The sequence below is a fragment of the Prionailurus viverrinus genome, chromosome D1 (genome assembly GCF_022837055.1).
Source record: "Prionailurus viverrinus isolate Anna chromosome D1, UM_Priviv_1.0, whole genome shotgun sequence".
Classification (NCBI taxonomy): Eukaryota; Metazoa; Chordata; class Mammalia; order Carnivora; family Felidae; genus Prionailurus; species Prionailurus viverrinus.
Genome location: NC_062570.1, coordinates 45461627 through 45481306, shown reverse-complemented (window position 1 = coordinate 45481306; position 19680 = coordinate 45461627).

Sequence of the window (19680 nt, the reverse complement as noted above, 5' to 3'; positions counted from 1 at the left end):
TTGCCTTTAAAAAACAGTAATTAGATAAATGGTAGATTGCAGATAATGAAGAAAGGATATGGGAAGGAAATAGAGTAATATCATCCAAGTGCTGTTGGGAACTAATTCTTGGTCTGGAATTTATACCCAGTTAGGTTATCATTATGGAGGGAATAAAGATGAAGACATTTTTAGGCATACAAATATCAAACATAGATCCTTACTTGAACTATTAAAGGATAAATTTCACCAAACAGAAAGAAGAGGATAATGTGATGACACAGATAGTAATAACATTTTTATGATCTTTAGTTAAACTTTACTTACACTTTTTTTAACATTAAAAGAGAATTATAAAATTCTAAGCTGGATAGACTAGGAGTATGAAAGCATACCAGTGTTCTTCTAATTTGGGAGGAGGATAGAAATACTGAAGTACTTTATATTTCATAAGAAAAGCTAGGGGATTCCAACCTAACATGACAACATAGGAGGTTCCTAAATTTCCCACTTCCCATGGAGGAACCAAATCTATAGTTACACAAGGAGCAATTTCTTCAGAAATCCAGAAACTGTTTGAGTTATTTCACGTATTGGGTGACTGAGAAAATGCCTACATCAAAATAGGTACACCTATTCTTACCATAAAATCAACTCCCAATACAGTGCTGTATAGAGTCAGGGGGGAAACCCCAACTCCCAGCTTCTCTCTGAAGAGGGAAAGGTCTGGACCACACATCTAGTGCCCCAACTTTTAAGGCTGTCACCCAAAGCATGGTCCCTCAGATCATTTAGCTGAAAGCAAATGGGGCTTGCATTCATGGGACCCACAGACCTATAGCAAAGAAAGATATCACTTGGCCATGGCTAGCCCCACAAAGTTCAATGCAGAGGGAACAGGCAAAAGCACCCATTCTCTTGGTCTTTCTCTGGAAGGGTTTTGGATGAATACAAGTTATTGCCTGAGGATCTGGCATCTGATTAGTAGGCATCTAGGTGTTGACTGTTATTGAACTTGGAGCTTGAGAGAACTGGTGATCACTCCCCTCCCCACTTTTCTCCCTCTGGTTTTCTCCAACAAAACTGTTATTAGCATCTCCGTGAAAGATGTTTGTCCACATATTTAGCACTTCAACTTTTATAGCTACCATCTGAGGGCTGGGTCCCTAAATCACAAGGCTTGCATTTACAGTTCTACAGGACTATAGCAAACAGAAAAGGAGTTTTTGTAAGTGGGTGTAGGAACACTCTCCCTCCTCCATACCCATGGCAATACAGCCTGGATTAGTGCAGAGGGAGCAGGCTAAAATGCACAGTTTTCCCCTTAAATGGGTTTGACTGCATACTTTCCCAGCTGCTGACTAAGTGTCTGGCTTCTAATCACACTACATCTAGGTGCTGACTACAAACATCTCATTTGAGACACTGACTGGTCTTGGCATACTCCCGACTACTGGGATCCCCCCAAAACAAAGATGGTGGTTTGAGAGGCAATGAGAAGCATGTGCTGGGCTGATGATAAGGTTCATCTACTACATTAAAATTGTCTGACAAAACTGGGAAAGGTGGTTTTTTTCTATAACATGCAGAAAGAAAAGCAGAAGGTATCTACCCCTCCATATTCATTGCAACATTATTCATTATAGCCAAGATACAGAGACAACCTAAGTGCCCATTGATGGTTAAATGGATGAAGATGTGGTATCCATATATAATGGAATATTAGCCTTTATTTTTATTTTTTCATTATTTGAGAGAGATAGAGTGCAAGCAGGGGAGGGGCAGAGAAAGAGGGAGATTCTCAAGCAGGGTCTGCACTGTCAGCCCAGAGCCCAATGTGGCGCTCAAACTCATAAAACTGTGAGATAATGACCTGACCCTAAATCAAGAGTCAGAAGCTTAATCAACTGAGCCACGCAGGTGCTCCACTCAGCCTTTAAAAAGAAGGAAATCCTGCCAGTTGGGTAAACATGGATGAACCCAAAGGGTGTTATGCTAAATGAAATAAGCCAGAGAAAGATAAGTACTGCATGATATCACTGATATGTAGAATCTAAAAAAGGCCAAACTCCTAGAAATAGCAGAAACGTGGTTTCCAGGAGTTGAGGAAAGTAGAAGTAGATTGGTAGAAAGGGTACAAACTTTCAGCTATAATACAAAGAAAGCCCGAGGCTCTAATGTATAACATGGTGACTGTAGTTGATAACACTATATTGTATAATTGTAATTTGCTAAAAGAATAAAACTTAAATGTTCTTCCACCAAAAAAGTAAATATGTGAAATAGTGGATATGTTAATTAACTTAATGGTGGAAATCCTTTCACAATATACCTATATAAAAATCATGTTCTGTACTTTCTATTACTTTCTTTGCTCAATTATACCTCAAAGCTGAAAAAGGAAAAAAAGCTATAAATAATGCATGTTAAAATTGAAGGATAGTCTACAGGAAGAGGAAATAGGATATAGATTTTAGTTAACCAAACTCCAGTATATCTTAAATCTGTGGGTCTTTACCTTGACTGTAATTAATGTGACCATGTAATTTATCATCTATATTGGCACATTTTTGAGAGTGAAAGATGGTATAGTGGATAACCATGCAAGGAAGTGGGCATAAACTGGGAATGTCCTAGGCCCAAATCTGAACATATAGTCACATGAATTATGATAAATATAACAACTTTTCCTCCTTCTTAATTCAGGCCTTCATGGAAATTGATGCCTCATGTCCCAGACTTTCTATATCCCCTCTTTTTTTTAAGGTAATCTCTACACCCAGTGTGGGGCTCAAACTCAAGACCACAAGATCAAGAATTGGGTCCTTGGCCACTAAGCCAGCTAGGTGTCCCTATATCCCCTCTTCTACTTCATATCTGGCTTATCTGAATTTGCAGAAGTCTCACAGTTAAATTATTTCTCTAGGTCCTTTGCTACAGTGGCAAATCCCACTTTCACAAGTATTATTTTCTACAAGCCTGATTTTTTTTAAGCTTAATAAATTAGGTCAAGATGACCTATTCAAGCTCATGTAGTCAGTGAGAAAGAAAATATGATTGTAACAATGGACTATCATTCTCTATTGACAGTGGTTTCTAAACATTTCCTAGGCAACAACCTGATGTGTGTACAAATGGAAATAAAGTGCTGTTTTGATGAACAGAATAATGACCTCATTGCTCTTGTGTCCCTTACCTTTTCATTCACTCCACTTGTGTCCCTTAATTCAAACAACAACAAAGAGAATTGAAGTGGTCACTCATGAGCCAATGCGTTTACTGCTTTGAGTCCGTTCCCCACTCATGGTCTATGTTGGGGGTAGGGGCCAAGGTGGGGTGGCTTATTGTGTAGCCCAACGTTCACTCAGAGATTGACTTACATATCTATGACATCTTCTCATATAAGACATATTTATTTTCTTCCTGAAACTTAGGTCTGGTTTATGTTGTAGGAATTCAACTCTGAGTGAAATCTTAAGCTCTTTTGACCTAGGGAGTTTGGAATCACTTCATACCTCGTCGGAAGTGATTCCTCATATTGACCTAGACTGACAATAGGGCTTGCAACTGCATACTAGCTACCCAAATAAGTTTTCTTCCTTTCAGTGTAATGCTCACAATCGCAATCATAATAAAAAATCAATCTATCCAGGTAAGGGACCCTGTAGTTTTTATCCTTTGTCTTCCCTCTGCTACCTAAACTCGGCTAGTATTTCTCTTTCCTAACATTCGTAAGTTTGCCAAGTTCCTATGGTTTAAAAAGAGACATTTCTCTGTGAGAGTGGAATAAGGCAATATTCACTTTTATATTGTGTTATCTTTCCAGAATTTAGTTTGGCAAGCCCCCAAATTTTCCAGGGCTTGGTGAGCCCACTAGCGTACATGGTAGATAATGACTATTCTCAGTTGAGTTAAAAGAGTTATTTCACATCTCTTCTGAAGAGCTACCATGGAATGAATAAAGCTTCTTGACTTTTTTTCTTTGTCTTTAATCTTCAGTAAATAGTTGTTGCCTGGGAAGCAAAGCAAACCCCATAAAGCAAAAATGAGAAACTAAGGAATGGTTATTTATCATTAAAAGGCAGAAGTAAGGGAGTAGTGACAAGACAAAATCATTGTGGCTTAATAATGCCTTAAATCTATACGATGTGGAAAATATTTTGTTTTTATCATATTAGTGCTAAAGTGCTCACTTGCTGATGAATACTCCTTTATTCGTCTGAATGTTTTTCTCACCAATGTTCCTACTCAAGACCCATGAGGGAAGGAGACATCTTCCTTTGCCTGTTATGAAAGAAAATTGTTAATTCTCAGTTTCTTAGCTTTTAGGGTATTTATAAACAAGTAGCAACTTATTCAGCATATTTATAATTGGTTGCAGTGAAATTTCTTTGTCATAGGTCTTGACCTCATTTCTGCTTTTTATTACTACAAGATCTCTGATAAGTAGATTGGGTTGATGTGGGGGCCTAGAGGCCAGCATATTTGGACTTCCTTTTATTCCATGAAATTGTTCTTGGGGCACTTTTGTGTACCTAGAGTCTCAGTTAGAAAGCCTCAAGGATAAAGCCCAAGTACCCAGTGCTTAATAATGGTAATCTTACCTGCATGAGTAAGTAGAGAAAAATTGATCCTATGGAATTCCAGAGAAGCTAGAGGATGACAGACTAGCCTGGTAAACTCCCCACTAAGAGAGAAGTAGTGGGGAAAGGTGGACTGAAATGCACACTTTAGAGGCTGTGTGGGGTAGTATGAGGAGCGTAAGTTTAGGAAAGCAGAAGAGAGAGTTCTTGAGATTATAGAATGCTGTGCAATTATAATGTAATTCCCTTTTTAGGACAACCCCAAATCTTCTATAAAGTTACTACATTCACAGTATGATGACTTAAGACATGGGGTGGAACAGAAAAGTGTACACAAGGAAAGCATAGGCAGGGAGAGCATATGGAAGAAAGGTTGAACATTTTTTTGAAGATACTGGTGGGGCTTTCCCACAGGTTAGCCATATCTTTGAGGAATAGGACAGCATGAATTAGAATAGATTCCAGCATCTTGGAATAGATTTTTCTCTAGTACTGAGCCATAAGTGTGCAGTCTCCCCATGTTTGCTGCATGCTGGACACATAGTTCTAAGGAATGGGGCCCGACTCAGGGTTGTCCTGAGAATATTACTCCAAAGTCAGAAGAAAGTTGGAAAAACTGTTCCATGGTCAGAAGAGAAAGCCATCATTTAAAAATTGATGTTTTAGCAGGAGAGCTAAATTTATACCTTGTAATGTGAGCTTACTTAGAAACTTCCTCTTAAAACATCAAGCTTGAAGTTGGTATGCAACCTAGCCTCTGTCAATACATGATTCTAAGAAATAGTGCTCTGAGAAGAGGATTTTGAGTTACCACTAGAAATGTTACAGAGATGTGCAGAGCAAAAGAAACAATGCTAGAAAAAATTAGCGTACAAGACTGGGATTGAAGGATGAGTCCTGATCAGAGTCCTAAGGTTCCTGTATCATTTGAGATGAGGCACAGAATACTGGTCAACTTCAGGTTTTGTCAAAGTAACCACTAAATAGAAGGAGCATAAAATGTTTAATTTTCAAACCTGGGGAGAAGAGAATTGAAACAGAAATATTACTGATTTAATAGAAAACGGGGATGAGAAGACAAAGGTGTGGGGGGACAATTTGCAGTGGAGAGCAATTTGGAAAACCCTGGCTGCCTAGACCAAATCTACCCATGCAGCTTTTAGTAAACCTTGGAGGCATTTTGACTTCACCTGTAGTGGGGGAGGTGTCTGCATTTTCATGATTAATGTAGTAGATTCATAGAGAAAGTGGAGCTGCTGTAACCATTGTCTGTTCCCAGAAAAAAATTAAATATTAGGGCTGGAAATGGAGGCAGTAATTCAATCATGGGGGACTGGGGGAGATGTGGATAGACTCGATTTTTTGAAAATCTCTCAATATTGTACAGTCTCTTTATATTTGTTCAATAAAGAATGAATAGTGCTTCCTGGGAAAGCTTATCTTTTTCACTAGCTCATACACTGTGTGCTCAGTTTTCACTCTTCTGTATTTCATTGCATACACCTAAGGACACTATAAAAATAGCTCCCCCCCAAATGACCCTTTACTTTTAACATTTACAAGGCTTAATTGAAACATAACCTTTAAGAAATTATTCTCATCCCTTTTTATTTTATTTTTTGTCTTTTTAAATTAAGGTATAATTGTAATACAACATGTTTCAGGTGTACAACATAATGAGTTGATATCTGTATATACTGTGAAATGGTCGCCACAATGAATCCAGTTAAAACCCATCACTATACATGGTTGTAGAAATTTTATTGTGGTGAGAATTTTTAAGATTTACTCTTCAGGGCGCCAGGGTGGCTCAGTTGGTTAAGTGTCTGGCTCTTGATTTCGACTCAGAACATGATCTCATGGATTTGTGAGATCGAGCCCCATGTTGAGCTCTGTGCTGATGGTGTGGAGCTTGCTTGGGATTTTCTCTCTCTCTCTCCACCTCCCCCACTTGTGCACATGCGCGCGCTCACTCTCTCTCTCTCTCTCTCTCTCTCTCTCTCTCTCTCTCTCTGTCTCTCTCAAAATAAATATTTTAAAAAAAGTATTTACTCTTAACAACTTTCAAATACACAATACAATATTACTAATTATAGTCACCATGATGTACATTATATCCCCATGATTTATTTTATATTTGGAAGTTTGTACCTTTTGACTCCCTTCGCCCATTTTGTGTACCTCCCAACCCCCACCTCTAATAATCACCAGTCTCTGTATCTATGAGCTTCTTTCTTTCTTTCTTTCTTTCTTTCTTTCTCTTCTTTCTCTTCTTTCTCTCCTTTCTTTCTTTCTCTTCTTTCTTTCTCTTCTTTCTTTCTCTTCTTTCTCTTCTTTCTCTTCTTTCTTTCTCTTCTTTCTTTCTCTTCTTTCTCTTCTTTCTCTTCTTTCTCTTCTTTCTCTTCTTTCTCTTCTTTCTCTTCTTTCTCTTCTTTCTCTTCTTTCTCTTCTTTCTCTTCTTTCTCTTCTTTCTTTCTTTTAGATCCTACATGTGAGATCGTACAGTATTTGTCTGTCTCTGACTTATTTCACTTAGCCAAATGCCTTCTAGGTCCATCTGTGTTGTTGTAATTGGCAAGATTTCATTCTTTTTTAGGGCTGAGTAATATTCCATTACACACACCACATACAGACACACATACATTCTACATTATCTTTAGTCATTCATCCTTTGATGGACCTTAGGATGTTTCCATATATTGGCCATTATAAATAATTCTCCATGAACATGGAGGTGCATATATCTTTGGATAAATATCCAGAAGTGGAATTTCTGGATCATATGGTAGTTCTATTTTTAACTGTTTGAAGAACCTCTCTACCGTTTTACATAGAATCTGCACCAATTTACATTCCTACCAATAGTGCCTGAGGGTTCCCTTTTCCTCCCCATCCTCACCAACACTTGTTTCTTGTCTTTTTGAAATTGCTATTCTAACAGGCATGAGGTGATATCTCACTATAGTGTTGATTTGCATTTCCCTGATGATTAGTGACAGTGAGTATCTTTTTATGAGCCTGTTTGCCATCTGTATGTCTTCTTTGGGAAAATGTCTATTCAGATCATCTATTTTTATTTTTTTAAGTCTATTTGTTTATTTTGAGAGAGAGAGAGAAAGAGAGAGCACACAAGTGGGGAAGGAACAGAGAGGGAGGGAGACAGACAATCCCAAGCAGTCTCCACATTGTCAGCATGGAGCTTGATGTGGAACTTAAACTCAAGAAACCATGAGAACCTGACCTGAACAGAAATTAAGAGTCGGATGCTTAGCTGATGGAGCCACCCAGGAGCCCCTCATCTATCTGTTTTTAAAACAGATGGTCTGTTGTTGTGGTTATTGTTTTTACTATTCAGTTGTAGGTGTTCTTCATGCTTTTTGGATATTAACCCCTTATCAGATAAGCGATTTGAAAATTTTTATCCCATACAACAGGTTGTCTTTTCATTTTGATGATGGTTTCCTTTGCTGTGCAGAAGGTTTTTAGTTTGTTATAGTTCCAGTTATTTTTATTTACTTATGTTTTTGCCTTTGCTTTTAGTTCTAAATCTCAATTTTTAGAGGTTAGATGTCTGTATAAAATTTCCCTTAGACCAACTCTTGGGCTCTGTTAGGCTATAATTAGTGATTTAAGAAGGAATAGTTTATCTGTATTACTTGAGAATACATTTTCTTCCAGTTATTCTGGTATGTCAGGTCAAGATAATTAAGGAGTTGGAAGTTTGGACTTTATCTCTTTGGCTTTCTAACTCAATAGACCACACAGACACCACACAGACCACCAAACCAGTGACCACACAGACACCAAACCAGTGTGAGGCAGATTCCAGAAAAGTGCTAGTTGGGACTATGTGAAGTGGAAATGTCCACAGTTTTGTTTTAGTCGCTGTAGGGTAGGCATCATGTAATAGATTGATTTTCTAGGAATTAAGATCAATAAAGAAGAAGAAAATGTAGTGATGAGCTTTTCTCTACCCTGAGCAAGAATAAAAGTGTGAAAATACCACTTCCCTTTCTTTACAAATGGCAGAGATGCCATAGGAAGGGGCTGGAGAAAACAGGACACCCACTAGGTACTGCTTTCTCCCAGTGCATACAAGTCAGAACCACAGTGGTAGGTCTTCCATCAAGGGGTGGAGAAAGTAGGATCCCTTCTGGAAATCCAGCCCATTTCTTGGTGACCATTTATCCTGATTTCTCCCTGTGGTCTAGATTCAAATCCTATTTAGAGAAAGTTTAACCTGGCCAGAATTCAAGTGTAGGTTTATCAGACATCCAAATCTATGCTTTTTCTATTGCTCCAAGCTGCCTCCAGGGGCCACTATTACGTTTTTGTTTTTGTTTTTGTTTTTGCTTTTAATTTTTTTTTTCAACGTTTATTTATTTTTGGGACAGAGAGAGACAGAGCATGAGCGGGGGAGGGGCAGAGAGAGAGGGAGACACAGAATCGGAAACAGGCTCCAGGCTCTGAGCCATCAGCCCAGAGCCCGATGCGGGGCTCGAACTCCCGGACCGCGAGATAGTGACCTGGCTGAAGTCGGACGCTTAACCAACTGCGCCACCCAGGCGCCCCATGTTTTTGTTTTTTAATTGCATACAGGCTCTAGCACTATGCCACAAGCCCAAATGGTAATTAATTGGTAAAAGTTGAATGAAAAAAGGAATGTATGAAGAAATAGTTTGAAATCTGAGAAAGCCTATCAGCCCAAAAAAGAGGAAGATGGAAAAGAGAACTTTTACCTAAGGTTGTGCTTCTAGCAATACATTTCCTGTATGGGAGTTATACTCTCACACATTTTGTCTGTCTAGTAGCTGTGTTCTATAGATGGCCCCTTGTTCATTTTGGGAATAGTAGCTTCTGTGCTTTTTGAGCATCACAAGGTTTGAGCACATTTACTAAGGTCCATTGTCTCACATCTGGCTCTTGGTTGGCCACCTTTACCTTTGGTGCCCAGCCTGTGCAGCATTTCTTAAACTGGATTCATCTTTTCTTTCAAGCTTCCACAAGTCACTGTTTTTCTCTAATGACATAAGTCACCCAGCTTGAAGCCCTGCCTTATTTTGTGGACTTCTCCCTTTTCCTTCCCCTTTACATCAATCACTTGGCCAAGTGGGACATGAACACTTGGGAACAACCTTTCACAGTAAGGTTGTTCTGAAGCCATAAAACTCCCTCTCCCACCAGCTATATTTATAGCATGGTCAGTGAGGAACAAATCTTTTCTGAATGATTTATTATTTCCATCTTTCTATCATTATATTCCTGTTGTCTCTTCTCTCACTCACAGTACATTTCTCTTACCCAAAGAACTCTTAACAACTCCCTATTCCTTCCAGAGTAAAGACCGAACCATCAGAACCAAACCTCTCCATCAGAACCAAACTTCTAAATTCTTGCTACTGTACATTTTTGTTGTTGTTGTTGTTTGAGAGTAGTACTTTCTCTAAACTCTATTCCAGAAAGCAGTGAGACATCATTCCTCTGTGGCCTTCTACATGAGGTTTGTATTTAGAAGAAGCTGAGTAGGTGGGCCTTTGGAGCCCCATCCCTGTCTCAAACAGAGCGGCTCCATTTTGTTTATTGTGATCCCACATATGTTTTGTTTCAAATAGAGTTTCCATGGATTTATAAAGTTTAAAAACCATTGTTCTTACCGAAAACTGAGTACCTGCTATTTTTAGTTCATACTCCAATGCCTTCCCATGTCTAGGTGCTTATGTTCATGTTCCCCTGTATAGTCTCCATACATGGCAATTTTGTAGTGATTATCACCAAAAAGATAGCCTTACCAAGGAGAAACCCATCAAAGTAGGGTAGGTCTGTACACAGAGGACATTCACACAGAGAGCTTATTTCCCTTCTTCCTACTTGTCCTTTTATCTCTTTTCCAGGTGTGTACCAATGCTGTGCCCTATTCTGAGCATGCTTGGCCTTTCATCTCCTCATAACCATGGCATACTGATGGCCTAGCTCAAATTCCTTTTCCATAGGAAGTCTCCTAAAGCCAGAGCTGAATGTAATCTCTCCCCCTCTCATCACATCTTTTTATTTCTCCTTTTCTTATTTTGCTGAACATTTCCCACATGTGGTTACTTGCCTTGTTATTTCTGTTCAAGGCTCCTTCCTCCCACAACACTACGACTTCAGAAAGGCATGATCTGATTTTGAGTTTGTGTATCCTGTGCCAGTTGCCATGGCCATCTTCAAATTGGCTAATTAAAATAGCCAATTTAGCCATATTTTTTCACTTCGTATAGCTGAAAATTGCTGGACTGACTACATCAATTGTGACACATAATATCAGCACAATAGCACATTTCAACCTTCTGAGACTCTCAGCACAGCTAATTTAATTCCCTCCGGTGTTGGGAACAACCTTTCGCAGTAATCCACATGGTCATTCTGAAGCTGTAAAACTCCCTCTCCTGCCAGCTATATTTATAGCATGGTCAGTGAGGAATAATTCTTTACCTCTGGTGTTGAGAAGGTATCAGGGCAGATGTGGGCATTATTAATAAATCTCTTCAAGGTTTATGCCAGCTCCCTTTTGGAGACCAGGATTTGTAGTTCATTCTAAGCATGTAGTGTCTTTTAATTTTTTTTGGTAAGATTTATATCTAATTCTCTATACTAAATTATATTTCTAGGCATAGATATTTCTCACAGTGCATGGGGTTTAGAAAATTCGTAACATAACTCTTGTTTTCCACTTTATGAAAGAAAACCAACAGTCATGTTAGTGTTCTTGTCAGTATCCGCAAGACAGAGATAATGTCAGAATCTGTTTGACAAAAATGAACCCGAGGTTTGTGGTTGATGGTAATTGAATAAAAATATTAGCCATGGAGCAAGGATGACATCAACTCCTGAAAACAATGACAAAAATTTAACTGACTGGACTAAGGAAAAAGTTAAATAATTAGAAGAATGACTTTTTTTACTTTGCGAATCTAACCATTCAAGAAAAGATACCACAGGGGCGCCTGGGTGGCTCTGCCGGTTAAGTGTCCGACTTCGGCTCAGGCCATGATCTCGCGGTTTGTGAGTTCGAGCCCCGCATCGGGCTCTGTGCTGCCAGCTCAGCCTAGAGCCTGCTTCGGATTCTGTGTCTCCTCCTCTCTCTGCCCCTCCCATGCTCATGCTCTCTCTCTCTCTCTCTCTCTCTTTCTCTTAATAATAAATAAACGTTAAAAATTTTTTTTTAAAAAAAAAGATACCACAAATTCACTGCTCCAATAATGGTTTGCTGATCCAGGGAGGTGATTTCGTTGAGAAGGATCAAATATATATGTTGGGTTTTTATATCTGTCATGCCTTGGAAGTCCATCATTGGGTATGGATTGCCATGTCTCCCAAGTGAGAGGAACTGTGCAAGCCTGGATGGTCTACCTTCACATGAGCAGCAACATCAGTGCACTGTGAGTCCCTCAAAAGCTTACTGTAAGTTCATTCATTCATCATTCATCAAACATCTATCACATCTTCAGTGTCACCAGCACTGTCTAGGCTCTAGTTGGAAAGCCTTTACAAGACTAGAAATTACTACACTAAAAATTACTGCCTTTAGGAAAAGACATTTTAAAAATAATTCAATACCCGTTTGTTGAGTATTTATTGTGGGCTGGCCACAATAAAGCTGGGCTGGGTCAGGAAATGATTCACAGTATGCTGCAGCGTGCTAAGTGCTCTGGTGACCTCTTTAAACAGAGCTGGCCACAGAGTAGTTGCTCAGAAAATGTTTGTGGGGTAAACGAAGAAGGGACAAACTGCTCAAAGATAATTTCCAAAAAAGAGTAAATTTGTTATTCTCATACAGATACAAGAATGAACATGTGTTAAAGATTTTTAACTCATAAAGGAATCAGGTAAATATGATGGACAAGCAAATGTGATTCAAAAAAGAAAATGCAAAAAAAAGGGGCATAGTTGTAGACCAGGAATATTGAACTAAATATATAAATGGAGGCAAAACTAATTTTTTATTGGAGTGGGTAGAAAGACAATTGAATCTCTGCAGGGCAAGACAAAACTTACGTGTTTATAGATAAGAATCATCTTGCATTACTCGCAGTTACTCACAATGTACTCAGTTGCAAAATAGCTTAAAGACAAGTAAAAGTAGAATCAGATAACCTGGAGTGGTATTTCTAGATAATACATAGGGTTTTTTTTTTCAATTTAAAAATTGTATTTAAATACAAGTTACTTAACATATAGTATAATAATCATTTCAGGAGTAGAATGTGGTGATTCATATAACACCCAGAATACACAGTTTTTCATGCAAATATAATTTATTTTCCCCTACAGAATAGCTTCGTCAGGGTGTGGCTTGCATACTTCACAAATAGAAGGGAACCGGTGGTGGGTCCCTCATAAATGTTTGAATACCAGAATGCTGGTTCCATATAGCCCACTATATTGGGGCTTATGTTCTATTTTCTTCATAAAGAATGAACTTTACTTTCCTATGAGATAAAAATGTGGTAAGGTAATGTTTTGACATGATGCTGCTACAAAGCACCTCCACAAACATTATTAATTAATTCTTATAACCACCCTGTGGAGTAGTTGGGGAGAAGATGATTATTTCTGTTTTGCAGTGAGGATGATGAGGGCTCACACTGAAGTTGCCATTAAACTGAGGAGGAAATGTTGGTCTTGGGACTCAAACCCTCATTTTCTTATTTTCAACTTCTCACTCTTTCCATCAAAAGGGGCTAAGATTATCTCAGCAATAAAACATGAGCAAGTTCCGTATGTTTACTTATATTACAGAACTTTGCCCAGGATTTTTATTAGGAAAAGAAAGATATCACATCTCTTCATCATCTACATAGACACACAAGAAAAGTGAATGTCCTTATCTCTTCACTCCAGATCTTTCTTGAAATGACCCAGGAGAGAAAATGCTTGAATGCCATCACTCTTCCATAAGCACTCTATATGATCATATGCTTAAATGACATAAGTCAACAGTCACTGAGCACCTTCTGCCAACCTTAAAAATAAAATAGTCGGTTATTTTAGTAGCAACATGAGTTTTTTCGGGAACAGCAGAGGAAGTGCAATTCAGGACAAGCAAACTTTGGCAAATCACAGGCAAGTCCAAAGAGACAGAAGGTCAGCTTTTATTAGGTGTTAGGAGGAAATTGGGAGGGTTGTTTGGAACAAAATTTCAGGGGAGAACAGGAGTTAAAGGTTGTGAAAACTTCTCATTGGCTGCAGGTGGTAGTTAGTGCTTTGTTGCCTGGTAGGGAGCAACCTTCCTTCTTTGTTGTAAAAGCAGGAGATGAAGTTCCTATGTGGAAAGTGTCTTGCCTTGTCAAGGTAAGAGTAATCTTGCTGGTTTTGTGGAAAGCAACATGAGAGCTCCCCCATCAGGTTTCCCATTTTCACACTCCCAACACCTGGAGGTATGAGGTAAAATACACGTTTTGTATTTTCTATTTGGTCTCTTTCTAACTGTTAATATCTGGAGTGGTGTCTTTTCATCATCAGCATTATCGATAACATTGTTTTTATTCTAGATAGAGGACCCACATGAGAGGGGAAGAGGCAGAGGGAGAGAATCTCAAGCAGGCTGTTCACTTAGCGCAGAGCCCAAGGCAGGGCTCCATCCCATGACCCTGGGATCATGACCTGAGCCGAAATCAACAGTTGGACACGAAAGTCAATGAGCCACCAGGTGCCCCTATTGATGACTTTTATTGAAAGGCTCTGTGGCATATTTTTTCCAAGCACTAATATTAGTGCATTTTAAAAAAAAATTATCATCTCACTTATACCCCACAGTAATCTGAAGGGAAAGAGATTTTTATACCCATTTTACAGATGATAGAATAAAACCTCAGAAAAGGTAATGAACTTCATCAAGATCACGCTTAGTGAGAGATTCTGACCTATTTCTGACTCCAGACCCTGTTAAGATTATTGCAACTTGCCCTGCAAATCACTGTTTCCTTTAGGCTGTGTCCAGTGGCTCGCTATTACTGTGTGAGTGATAATCATTGAGAAGAATCCTAAGCACACACGAAATGTTGATACAGTGGGATACATCTGTTAAACTCAACCACAACAAAATGCCAGAACACTGATGCTTAAATCAGGTGAGCACCATTGGGGGAATGGGAAGAAGACTCTGAACTCCATTTTAGACAAACAACAGTGGTGGAGCTGGATTATTTTTAAATTTACAGTAAACCTGTGCATAGGCAGGGCTTTCCCCTCGTTCATGATTTTCCATGAGAAAGCTCAGGATCTCCAGATAGGCCTTTCCTTTCTTCCTGTGTCGCCTCAGGTATGTTCCCTAAAGCACAATATCTGTATTTAATTATGCAAGCGATGGGGTTCCTCTAATTACCCTCAGAAGAGAGTTTCCCAGGCTCAGAGTCTTCATGCTTTGCCATTTCTCTTGGTGATCGGTCTGCATTCTCTTTGGCTTAATTTTCTTTCCTTAGTCTGGTTCCTTTCCTCTCTGTTATAATTATCCTCATTTGAGCAATAGCATTTTCTGCTTGACTTTTTTTTTTTTTTTTTTTTTTCCTCCAAAAGGTAATCAGTTCACATGCTGGCCTTTGTCATTTAGCTGAGTAAGCAGTGTCCCCTCTGGACCAATCTCACCCTTGGTGTCACTTCTTCCTGTGTCTTCCTTCCTTCGGCTTTCCTTCCTTTCCCTTTCCCCACACAGGAGGGCACAGAGAATAAACCTCCAGGTAATTACATTCAAGCCTGTTAGAAATAACCAAGCACAAAATCAATGAATACTCTAAATCACCACATTTTTAAGACTTTAAATTACCAAGTTATAAAGTAAAATTCTTAGCTTTTTTTCTGCTTCCCTTTCTCTCTGGCCATTCACATGGCAGAATGGTCTGATTCACAAGTGTTCTATACACTTTGCTTTTTAAATTTTGTTCAGTTTTAGGATTTTGGGATAAATACCCAGAAGGATTGGGTCCTATTTCCCAATAGGATTAAGCCCCTTTTTAACCAGAGATACATCACTAAACTTTACTGCACCTCAGTTTCCTCATTTAATGTGTAGCAGGAGGTTTTTAAAATGGGAAAATCCTGTTCTCCTTGGGTTAACTCTCCTGGACTCTGAGTAGCATTCTTGCTTCCCTCCCGACAGATATGTAGCCACCTGTCCACCTTCAGATCAGACCTTTGGTTTTCTGGTTATCTAGCACATAAACCTCTGCTCTCCCGTTGATTTGAGAACAGATTCTTGGACACATGTCCCCACTTACACTGCTCTTCGCCCATGTTCTCCTCAGTCCTCAGGCATCTATTCCATTTGACCTGCCTCATCTCCTCTGGATCAATAGCAACCATACAGAAATCATCTTGAAGTGTAGGGCACAGGATGAAATCTTTTATTAATGTGGGTTACTCCTGAGGACACCGGCAAGTTCTCTCTACTACTCAAACTCCAGCACTGCCATTTGTGTCTTGACTTATAAAAGCAAATATGTAGTTTCTGGGAAGCTCAGTTTCTGCATAAGTAAAATGGAAATGACAACAACACCTGCTTCACATATTTAAGCCAGGCCAAAATGCTTTCTGTTAAGTGCTACATAATTATTTGAAAGTATATTTCCTTGGGGGAAAATCATTAGCTAACTCAAGATGGCATTTTGATAATTCCTATTGTCTGGAACAAATCTATGATTCTTAGATGCTAGAGATTCCACAGGGCTTTAGGCCAAAATCTCACCCTCAAGGGAGATAGCATCTCCACTCATCCTATATTCATATGCTTCTTGAGAAAAAATGGGATTGATCATGAATTTGGTATTTGCTAGATCACAATTCGATTTGTTTCTTCTGCAAAGGCTTTTCTAATAAGACGTGTTTCAACCATTTCATTTCTTCTTCCTAGGTATTTTGACTATTCTTTCTTTTATATTGCTGCACATTCTGAGATTAGACAGGTCTTTAACATGAAAATTCATGTACCATTTCTCTAGCCTCCATGAAGATGCACAATGATAGCTAGATTTTAAATATACTCATTAATGAATATGCAACTACACCAAGCAAGTTTATTAATTTTCTATTAAAGGATTGGCAGTTGATAATGTTTTAGAGTTACTTTCCGCAACAAAATTGCTCTCAAGTGTGCAAACAGTTGGAATGTGATGCTGTGGTATTATTTATTGTAGCTGACTGTCCAATTTTTTTTTGCTATCATAATTCATTTTGTGTTTATCTCTGATGAATGTCTTCTTGTCTTTACACGTGATAGATATTTTCTCCAGTATAATCAGTCTTTCAGTGGATATTCTTTCTCATATTTATTTCTGCTAGAAATATAACTCTACCCCAGAAGAGCTGGTATATTTGATTTTAATTGCTTATGTTCTATCTGTTTTGTTGCAATCACAGATGGAAGGAACTTTGAAAAGTCATTTAATCAGTTACTCTGCCTTTAGGCAAAAAGGATGAAAACAGAATAATTTATAGGATCTATTTAGAAAGATCTGCAAAAAGACCATTGTGTTTCCCTTTTGGACAATCACTTTTTGGGGGGGGGGGCAATCGCTTTTTCTTAAACATTTTAAAGTTCTTTATTTTTAGAAAGGGCGTGTGCGTGCTTGAGCAAGGGGGGGTGGGTGGGTGGTGGTGGTGGTGGAGAGAGAATCCCAAGCAGGCTCCTCGCTGTCAGCATAGAGCCTGATGTGGGGCTTGATTGCACAAACCTTGAGATCATTAAGCCAAAATCAAGAATGGGACTCTTAACTAACTGGACCACCCAGGCACCCTGGGAGGTGGGCAATCACTTTTTAAAGATATAATTACAATCTTGCTTCAGTTTTCTTTATTTTGGAAAAAAAAAACAGGTATGCTTTTCCTTTAATAGAATTAGGAGTGCTCATTGAATTGCATTTGTTATAACACATTTAGTTGCCAGTTAGTTTTATGCTTTAGATGCTTTTTATAAAAAAAAAATTAACATTGGGGCACCTGGGTGGCTCAGTTGGTTAAGTGTCTGACTTTGGCTCAGGTCATGATCTCACAGCTTGTGAGTGTAAGCCCTGGGTTGGGCTCTGTGCTGACAGCTCAGAGCCTGGAGCCTGCTTTGGACTCTGTGTCTCTCTTTCTCTCTCTCTTGCACCTCCCCCACTTGTTCTGTCTGTCTCTCTCTCTAAAAATAAAAATATTAAAAAATTTGTTAAAGTTTATTTTTGAGACACACACACACGTGCACACAAAGAGGGAGGGAGATAGAGAACAATGTGAAATTCATATACACATGTTGGTGGGTCAACAAAAGAAGACCTGTGTGGAATTTTTATATAGAATTCTTGGTGAGGGGTGCCTAGGTGGTTCAGTTGGTTCAGCAGTCTCCCTGAGTTGAGAAGATGGAGTTCAGAATTCAGAGTGGCCACAGTGGGAAGAATCTGCAATGCAGAGAATGGAGAGGACAGAGTTACAGAGAGACCTCTGGAGATCTATAAAGGCAACCCCCTAAAATCCTGGCTAAGTCGTTATCTTCATGTGCATTTGAGGAAAATACTCAAGGCCAGGGAAAAAATTACCAAGTAGTATGAGGCAACACAATCTAGGGCGCATGCACATGGCTAGGCATAGTTCCTGGTCTCACCAGCCATGGGAAGAAACGCTCCTCTCATATCATGTAACAAGCAGAGCCCCCAGAGGAGATAAATTGCTAAAGTAAGGGAAAAGGAGAAAAGAATGCATCTGTACAACCACCCATATCTGTGTGTCCTCAAGAACAGAGAATGTCAAGTGTCCACAATGACATTATTTGAAAAAAAGTTTCCAGTTTGAAAATTCCATTGTTCTGGCTATAGAAACACAACCACTGATTCTGGTGGAGTAAAATTAGTGGGCATTGGATAGTGGGGAAGAAATATGGAGCATGCTAAATCTATGGGACAGTAAGAAATCATGAGAGTCTGATCATAAACTGGCTTATTGAATTAACAAAGGCCAAGCAGAATACATTCTGGGAGAGGACAAAGGATGTAAAAATGTGATAAATTCCTCATAGTTCATAGGAGAAAGTTACCAGTTGATTTTATTTCAAGTCTGCAAAACTAAACACAGGTATACTTAAAAACTGGACTGACATTTTTCAAATAACTGTAGGATAAAAGCCAATAAAATACAGAAATCAAAGGAAACCTTAAAGCCATTTAGGGGCGCCTGGGTGGCTCAGTCGGTCAAGCATACGACTTCGGCTCAGGCTCAGGTCATGATCTCAGTTTGTAAGTTCAAGCCCTGCATCAGGCTCTGTGCCTGGAGCCTGCTCCAGATTCTATGTCTCCCTCTCTCTGCCTACTCTCTCTCTCTCTCTCTCTCTCTCAAAAATAAATAACACACACACACACACGTACAGAGAAAGAGAGAGATATTTAACCCTTGATAGTTATTTATTCTCATTTCATATGCCTTTGTTTTGTCAGATGATACTTAATGTAAAAGTTAAGATTAAGTAGTACCTGCAATAGTCCAAACCCTCCTCTGAGCATCTTAATCTCTTATATTTCTAAACATCATTTCCCCTCCACATTGATTCTATGAGGGAATATGATTATCATCTTCTTTTTTCCCAGGCAAGGAATTCAAGGCTCAAGGAGGTTAAGTGAATTGTATAAGGTCTCACAGGGCTAGTGAAGCGTAGAGCCATGATTTGAACATAGACATTCAGTCATATTAAAATAAATTTGAAAACAGCATGTACAGGGAACTCCTTGAAACTACTGATCATGTCCTACATGTTTTTTAATGTATTCCTCTAGTCCTTTTCCAGTCCCCAGGATAAGAAATGTAAATGTCTAAGAATGACTTTGTGGGATGGCCAAAGCTGTTCTCAGGAGAACTCATAGAGAGGCTAGCTTCTCTTACCTAGTCCCTGCCCAGCATATGGAAAAATTGGCAAAAAGCCCAGCATGAACAGAATCAATCTCCAGAAAATCTGTCATACAGGAAAGGTACATGCTGTGTGAGAAAAATGTGAATGCCAGTCAAACTGAAAAGAGCTTTGTTAGAGAAACTTTGCAACCCAAACAAAACAAAACAAAAAACAGTTTTTTCTGAAAATGTCTTCAGATTGAGGATTTTTTATTTTTAGTTTTTTTTATTTTTT